Raw genomic sequence first — 6,727 nt, 5'->3', positions numbered from 1 at the left:
AGAGACGTCACTTGATTATCTGTTGTTGTTACTATTATAGCAGTTATCATCATTATTCAGGGGACGATCCTGCACAAGTGAAGCCTGCAGAGCTCTGTGGGACAGCAGCTGGAGGTTTCATAGACGAGGAGGTGGAAATTAATTTAGGGAGTTTCTGATAGGAGAGCGAGAGGAGTTTAGAGGGTAAGAAATATTAAACTCTGGAGGCGCTAAAACTAAGGAACCCCAGACAAATAAAAATGTTCAAGTGAAAAAGTGACCTTTGTATTCAGAGCCTCTCCACACAGAAGCTGCTGCTGCTTCAACCTCTCTGGATCATCAGGACACAGCTGATCCTCTCTGGCGTCCTCAGACGGATCTGGTGGTGATCAGAGACATCGGATGGAGAGAAGCAGAAGCAGACGTCAAACTCACTTTTGGACGTCCTGGTGACCCAACATTCAAAAACCTGTAACCACTGTAACCAGTTCAAGGCTGGCCAGGGCCCTTTGGAGCAGGTCGTTACCCCATGTTGTGTCCCTGTCTTTCTCCCAGGGCCAACATGTAGACGACCAAGCACAGTCATGTTTAAAAGTCCAAAGATACCAAGTTAAGCCTGAGTCCATACAATCAAATGTACACAAGAATAACAGGGACATCATGTTTCCCAACATGCAGAGCAGAACAAAGATCTGTGCTTACTGGCATTAACCAGAGCCATGAAACATGCAGAGGTCAATTTTCCAGTTGGCTTTAAACAGCTTATGTTTCTTTAAGATGATCCTGTGGGCTTTTACTCACGTCCTTCATGTCTGTCAGGTGTGGCCTTGTTTTCTCTGCCATCCACCCTGTGGAAACACAAATACAGCAGTTATCTTTTATGAAGACAGTGAAAATGAATCTGCCATCTAAATCTAAACACAGAGTACAGCTGAGGCTGACTGGAATGTCTTCAGTTCTGCAGGTATTTGGTCATAAACCAAAGTGGTGGTCTCATTTTCATGTTGACTAGGGGTCACAGATATTCAGCATTACTCCAATAATCTGCATCAGTCATTTTAAAAACAGATAGCCGATATAATTCATTAATAAAAAATTGCTTTGGCTGTGATGCCGCCGCCTCTCTCGGCCTGCTCGAGCCCACAGAGTGGTGAGTACAATGTCCCACCCACAGTACTAGCTGATTGGTTACAAGTCACCAGTAATAGCCTAAAAACACTGAATATAGTGCGGAAGTAGCCAATAGAACGAGCCAGCCACCACGCTGCAGCCTCTCCCCTCCTCTCTCAACAGAGCTCCGCATGCTCACACCGAGTGGAGCGAAATGAGCGGAGGCAGATCAGTGTAGATTACACAAGTTGACCATAACTACGGCCCTTACTGTAAGTAAGTGCAGCAAAAACAGCAGTACCAGTAAAAGGCTGATACTGCATCAGTACAACAAGCAGCTGTGTTTTGGTTTAACACAAGCACATGCGCTAGCTCGGCTAATAGCTAGTTTGTCATAAACAAACTACAACAACCTCGGTCTGTAGCCTGTTTAGCTGAGATGCTATGTACCTTAAGATTTAGCAAATCCTTGTAAACTCAGTGCTTGTTGAGAAAAACCAGCTCCTTTCTACAGCAGCAGAGGGAGGAGGAGGAGGAGGACTGCCCCGGACTGCTGTCTTCTTTTTAAACTTCACTCAGTATTTTGATGACAGGAATATAGTTTATTTAACATGTTCCATTTGTTTCCATTGAGATCCTGATTCAATAAAGTGACTTTGCTGCGGTAAACTTTATTTTTGGTTGCTGCTCTGAAAACAGTTAGTTATAATAAAATATTAAATTTGATTACTGTTCTGAATTTATTCTTTTTTTAAATAACAAAGGCAATTATTTAGTCATGAAAAACCAATAAGAGTACATCTAAAGAACAGAACCAATAAATAGTATCAAAATGTATCAATAAAATCCTAACAATATAAAATAAATACAATATAAATCACAGCAGGTAAAAACACAGTTTATGATAATTTATCACTCATAGTTAACAAGTCTATCTCTGGGATGAATCTCTAATTTACTATTTATAAAGATTAAACACAACAATTAACTTTAATCCTGTTATTTTAAAAAAGGTTTTGTGTTGGCGTTTGTGTTATTCTAAATGTTGACACCAAGATTAAAATTTTTAAAGCAAATGTATATTGGTTGCACATATCAGTCATTGCTCTAACTGGTTACTAATAATCGGATAGGTCCTGAAAAAAACTATATCAGGCGATCCCTAATGTTGACCAGATGATGGAGCTAGATGAAAACTTTATCCTGAGGGGAACATAAAGGTCTGAAACACATTTTAAAACAATCCATCCAACAGCTGCTGAGATATTTAATTCTGGAAGTGGTGGGCAGTCAGACAGACATACACATCGCTAGAAACTGCACTGAATAATTACTTTGCAATAACAAAAAAACAGACAACAAATGGGCTCATCAGCATGGACTGACTTCAATTCGCCACAAACCTCAGAGTCTCCAGTCTATGGTGTACACTCTCCAGTCCAGCAGACAGCAGCTTCACTCCTGAATCCTGCAGGTTGTTGTCACTCAACTTCAGCTCTCTCAGATGGGAGGGGTTGGACTTCAGAGCTGAGGCCAGAGAAGCACAGCCAATCTCTGATAGCTCACACCTTTGAAGCCTGAACAGGATACATATTACAAAAAAAGATGTATATTGTCATCTGTGTGTGAGAAATAATTTTAAGCCTCTGTTATTTAAAGAGAACTGACCTCAGAGTCTCCAGTCTACAGTGTGGACTCTCCAGAAAATCACACAGCATCTTCACTCCTGAATCCTCCAGCTTATTTTTACTCAGGTCCAGCTCTCTCAGATGAGAGGGGTTGGATTTCAAAGCTGAAGCCAGAGAAGCACAGCTGATCTCTGACAAATGACAGCGCCTCAGTCTGGATAAATCAGAATCAGAAAATGTTATTGTCATTACATCAACAGTACAACGAGATTTGCCGTTGTTGAGCCTTTTTTTAAAATCAGTTCATTGCTGTTGATTGGGCATTTGAGGTCCTCTGAAATGTAGGTCCCAAAGAACTTAAAGCAGGAGAACCTCTCTACTTCTTCCCCTTTGATAGTCAGTGGAGGGAGGTCATACTTGTCTCACTGGAAGTCGATGATTTCTTTTGTATTTTGTGTATTAATTCAGAGGTGGGTTATTGTCCGTGCACCATCCCGTCAGTTTGCAGACTTCACCTCTGTAAACTGTTGCATCACTGTTTGTGATCAGGCCCACTACAGTCAAATCATCTGCAAATGTTATGATGGTGTTTGAATGGTGTGTGGGAATGCTGTCAAATGTGTAAAGGGTGTAGAGCAGAGGACTCTACACACAGGGTGCTCCAGTACTGAGGGACAAACTGGAGTAGAGGTGAGAGCCAAGTGTAAATGTCTGTTGGCAAACAGCAAACTACTGAGACCCAGGTCAAGGTGTTTGGATACCAGCCTACTGGGGAGTGTTAAATGCAGGACTGAAGTCAATAAAAATCATTCTCACACATGTCCCTTATGAGAGTGTGTCAGTAATGTGTGGAGGGCTGTAGCGATACCATCTTCTGTGGACCTATATGGTCTGTATGCATACTGGTGGGAAGGTTAGCTATTATGTGTTTTAAGAACAGTCTCTCAAAACACTTAGTAATAATAGACCCCTGTATAATGTAAACATCATCCAGTGTGTAATGAGGCAGAAAGTATTTGTTTCTGTGAAGCTGGAAGTTATTTATTCCTGTGTTTTGGACAACAGGACTTGTGTGATGTCATACTGTGTTGTAATAACCACATGTTCAGTCTCCTTGCTGTATTTTTAAGACATTCAGAATCATTATGGCTTGCGTTTAACAGGCTTAGTTCCTGATACATGTAAAATGTATATATTAAAGGCTCGTTGTTGTGTATTTTTTTATTTCTCTGTAATGTGGCACAGTGTTACAGTGTTCCTGATAATATTCTTTCTCAGGCTGGGACTCAAACCAATTTCTGAAGCCTGACAAATATAGATTTAAATATTTAAATTAAAATCACCTGGTGGCATGATCTAATGACTACTTGTTGATTGGGAAGTCCCTAGTCAGAGGCAGCCCTAGTAGAGAGATGGATTTTGAAAAATCACTACTAACATTCAAATGAAATATGAATTTTGTACCTCAGAGTCTCCAGTCTACATTGTGGACTCTCTATAAAATCACACTGCTGCTTCACTCCTGAATCCTGCAGCTTGTTGTCACTCAGGTCCAGCTTTCTCAAATGGGAGGGGTTGGACTTTAGAGCTGAGGCCAGAAAAGCAGAGCCGCACCCTGTTATTTCACAGTTACAAAGTCTGTAATGACAAGATAAATTTCACATCAGACATTTTTAGAAAAAACATGCTGCTCACATAAAAACACAAAAGATACAATCTAAAGTGAAACACAAAGTGAACAAACCTCAGAGTCTCCAGTCTACAGTGTGGACTCTCCAGTCCGTCAGACAGCAGCTTCACTCCTGAATTCCCCAGATAATTGTTGCTCAGGTCAAGCTCTCTTAAGTGGGAGGGGTTGGACTTTAAAGCCGAAGCCACAATGTTACAATGCATGGATGAGAGTTCACAGCCAGAAAGTCTATGAATACAGATATCATGTAAACATCAGTTATTTTCAAAACAGAACAGAGGCAGATTTAAGAAAGTTAATTGCATAATATTCTTGTAAACAGAGCCTGCTTACTAATTCATCTGCACCTACTGATTGGTCTTTCTGACATGTAGTAATATTTAAATGTCCATTTATTGGAGACAGACCATTTACATTTATTAATTTAGCTGATGCTTTTATCCAAAGTTGCTAAGTATGTCAGAGGTTGCACGCCTCAGGAGCAACTAGGGGTTAAGTGTTTTGCTCAGGGACACATTGAGTCTCTCACAGTGGACTCCAACCCAAGTCTCTCACACCAAAGGCATGTGTCTTATCCACTGCCCCATCACCACCCCATAAGACCAAAGACTATTGAATCACCACACTGTGCCATCTCTTGTTACCAGGGATAATTTCTAAGCAACAGACAAAAATAGAAACTTCAATCAGTTTGCAGGCAGACTTTTGTTTCAGTATATCCCTCTCATATATGCAATTGTTAGATTCATTAAAAGGTTGCCTGAGCCAGCCAGGTACATGCTGATTATTCATGTCATAGTTCACAAGACTGTTAAAACAGCTAAGTTAGCTGCATATTATCTGATTATCACCTGACTGCTCATGTTTCTTGGCATGTAATTCCTGTTTTTGCAATCTCACTGCATAATGAGATCTGTGCAATTACTTTGGTGAGAATAATAACCGAGATAAGTAATTGCCAGTGGCGAAAATGAAACTAGTAATCTAAAACTGCAATCTACACATATATTTCCATGTCCATCTTTCTAGCCATCTCCTTAGCACTAGCCTCCCAGGCCATCAAGTGTGCTATGGGTCTTTATCAGATGCCCAAATGACCTCAAGCAAATTCTCTTGATGCAAAAGATGCCCACACACCCTGTCGATGGAACTCGTTTAGTCCGCTTGTATCTTCATTCTTTCTACCCAAAGTTCATGGCCAAACATAAACTAACAATTAGTAAATTGCGAGATTTGCCTCCTGGCTATTGTTTTTTTTTAAGTTGTAAAAAAAAAACAATTGTAGTTTACCTTTAAGCTTCTTCTGTTCACTCATCTTGTGTCTTTTTCAATCTAAAAATGCCTATTTTTAAAAAGCATTATTACTTTACAGCATTTTTCCACACCTAAAACGTTTGCACAGAATTGTATACTTCAACTCAGTATATGGTACTGAGTACTAACCGAGCCTTTCTGCAGTTCCTCACAGCTGGAATCAGTCTCTGTCGTCCCTCCTCTGATGTGTTGTACTTCTGCAGGTCCAACACATCCAGAACCTCCTCTGACATCTGCAGCATGTAGGCCAGAGCTGAGCAGTGGATCTCAGAGAGTTTCTTCTCTAATCTGTTCTCTGACAGGAACTCTTGGATCTCCTGATGTACTGAGTGGTCGTTCATCTCCGTCAGACAGTGGAAGATGTTGATGCTTCTGTCAGGAGAGATATCGTACATGTTCTTTTTCTTCAGGTTTTTAATGACTCTGTGGATCATTTCTGGACTGTTGTCTGTCCGACCCAGCAGGCCTCCTAAGAGTCTCTGGTTGGACTCCAGAGAGAGGCCATGAAGGAAGCGAACAAACAGGTCCAGGTGGCCATTTTTACTCTCTAAGGATACATCCATGGCTTTACTCAAGAAGCCAGCCAATGATGAGTCATGGTCATTGTCCGTGTCGTCATCATTTTCTTCATCTTTGTCTTCGTCTTCGTCGTCGTCTTCGTCGTCTTTGTCGTCTTCGTCGTCATCATCAATGAATGAATCATTAAGCTGGGATGAATCACTGTCTTCACTCTCCCAGTCTTCCCCCAGGAAGTCCTCCAGTACCTCTGTCTCCCTGCTGGTGTAACAGTGGAACATGTAGACTGCAGCCAGAAACTCCTGAACGCTCAGATGAACAAAGCAGTAGACTGTTTTCTGGAAGATCACACTCTCTCTTTTGAAGATCTCTGTACAAACTCCTGAGTACACCGAGGCCTCTGTGACATCAAGACCACACTGCTCCAGGTCTTCTTGGTAGAACATGATGTTTCCTTTCTCCAGCTGTTCAAACGCCAGCCTCCCCAGCT

General features: G+C 41.3%; 1 long non-coding RNA gene across 1 annotated transcript; it reads right to left on the bottom strand.

Annotated features, from left to right (window-relative positions):
• Positions 1 to 277: 277 nt before the first annotated feature.
• On the bottom strand, positions 278 to 2,534 carry LOC123964138. Its single transcript, XR_006823345.1, has 3 exons — positions 2,493 to 2,534; positions 781 to 827; positions 278 to 358 (listed from the first exon to the last, which is right to left on the bottom strand). It is a non-coding gene; the product is annotated as an uncharacterized LOC123964138 (long non-coding RNA).
• Positions 2,535 to 6,727: the final 4,193 nt, after the last annotated feature.

The sequence above is a fragment of the Micropterus dolomieu genome, unplaced genomic scaffold (genome assembly GCF_021292245.1).
Source record: "Micropterus dolomieu isolate WLL.071019.BEF.003 ecotype Adirondacks unplaced genomic scaffold, ASM2129224v1 contig_759, whole genome shotgun sequence".
Classification (NCBI taxonomy): Eukaryota; Metazoa; Chordata; class Actinopteri; order Centrarchiformes; family Centrarchidae; genus Micropterus; species Micropterus dolomieu.
Note: the sequence above shows the minus strand (reverse complement) of the source record. Positions and strands in the feature narration are given on the sequence as shown.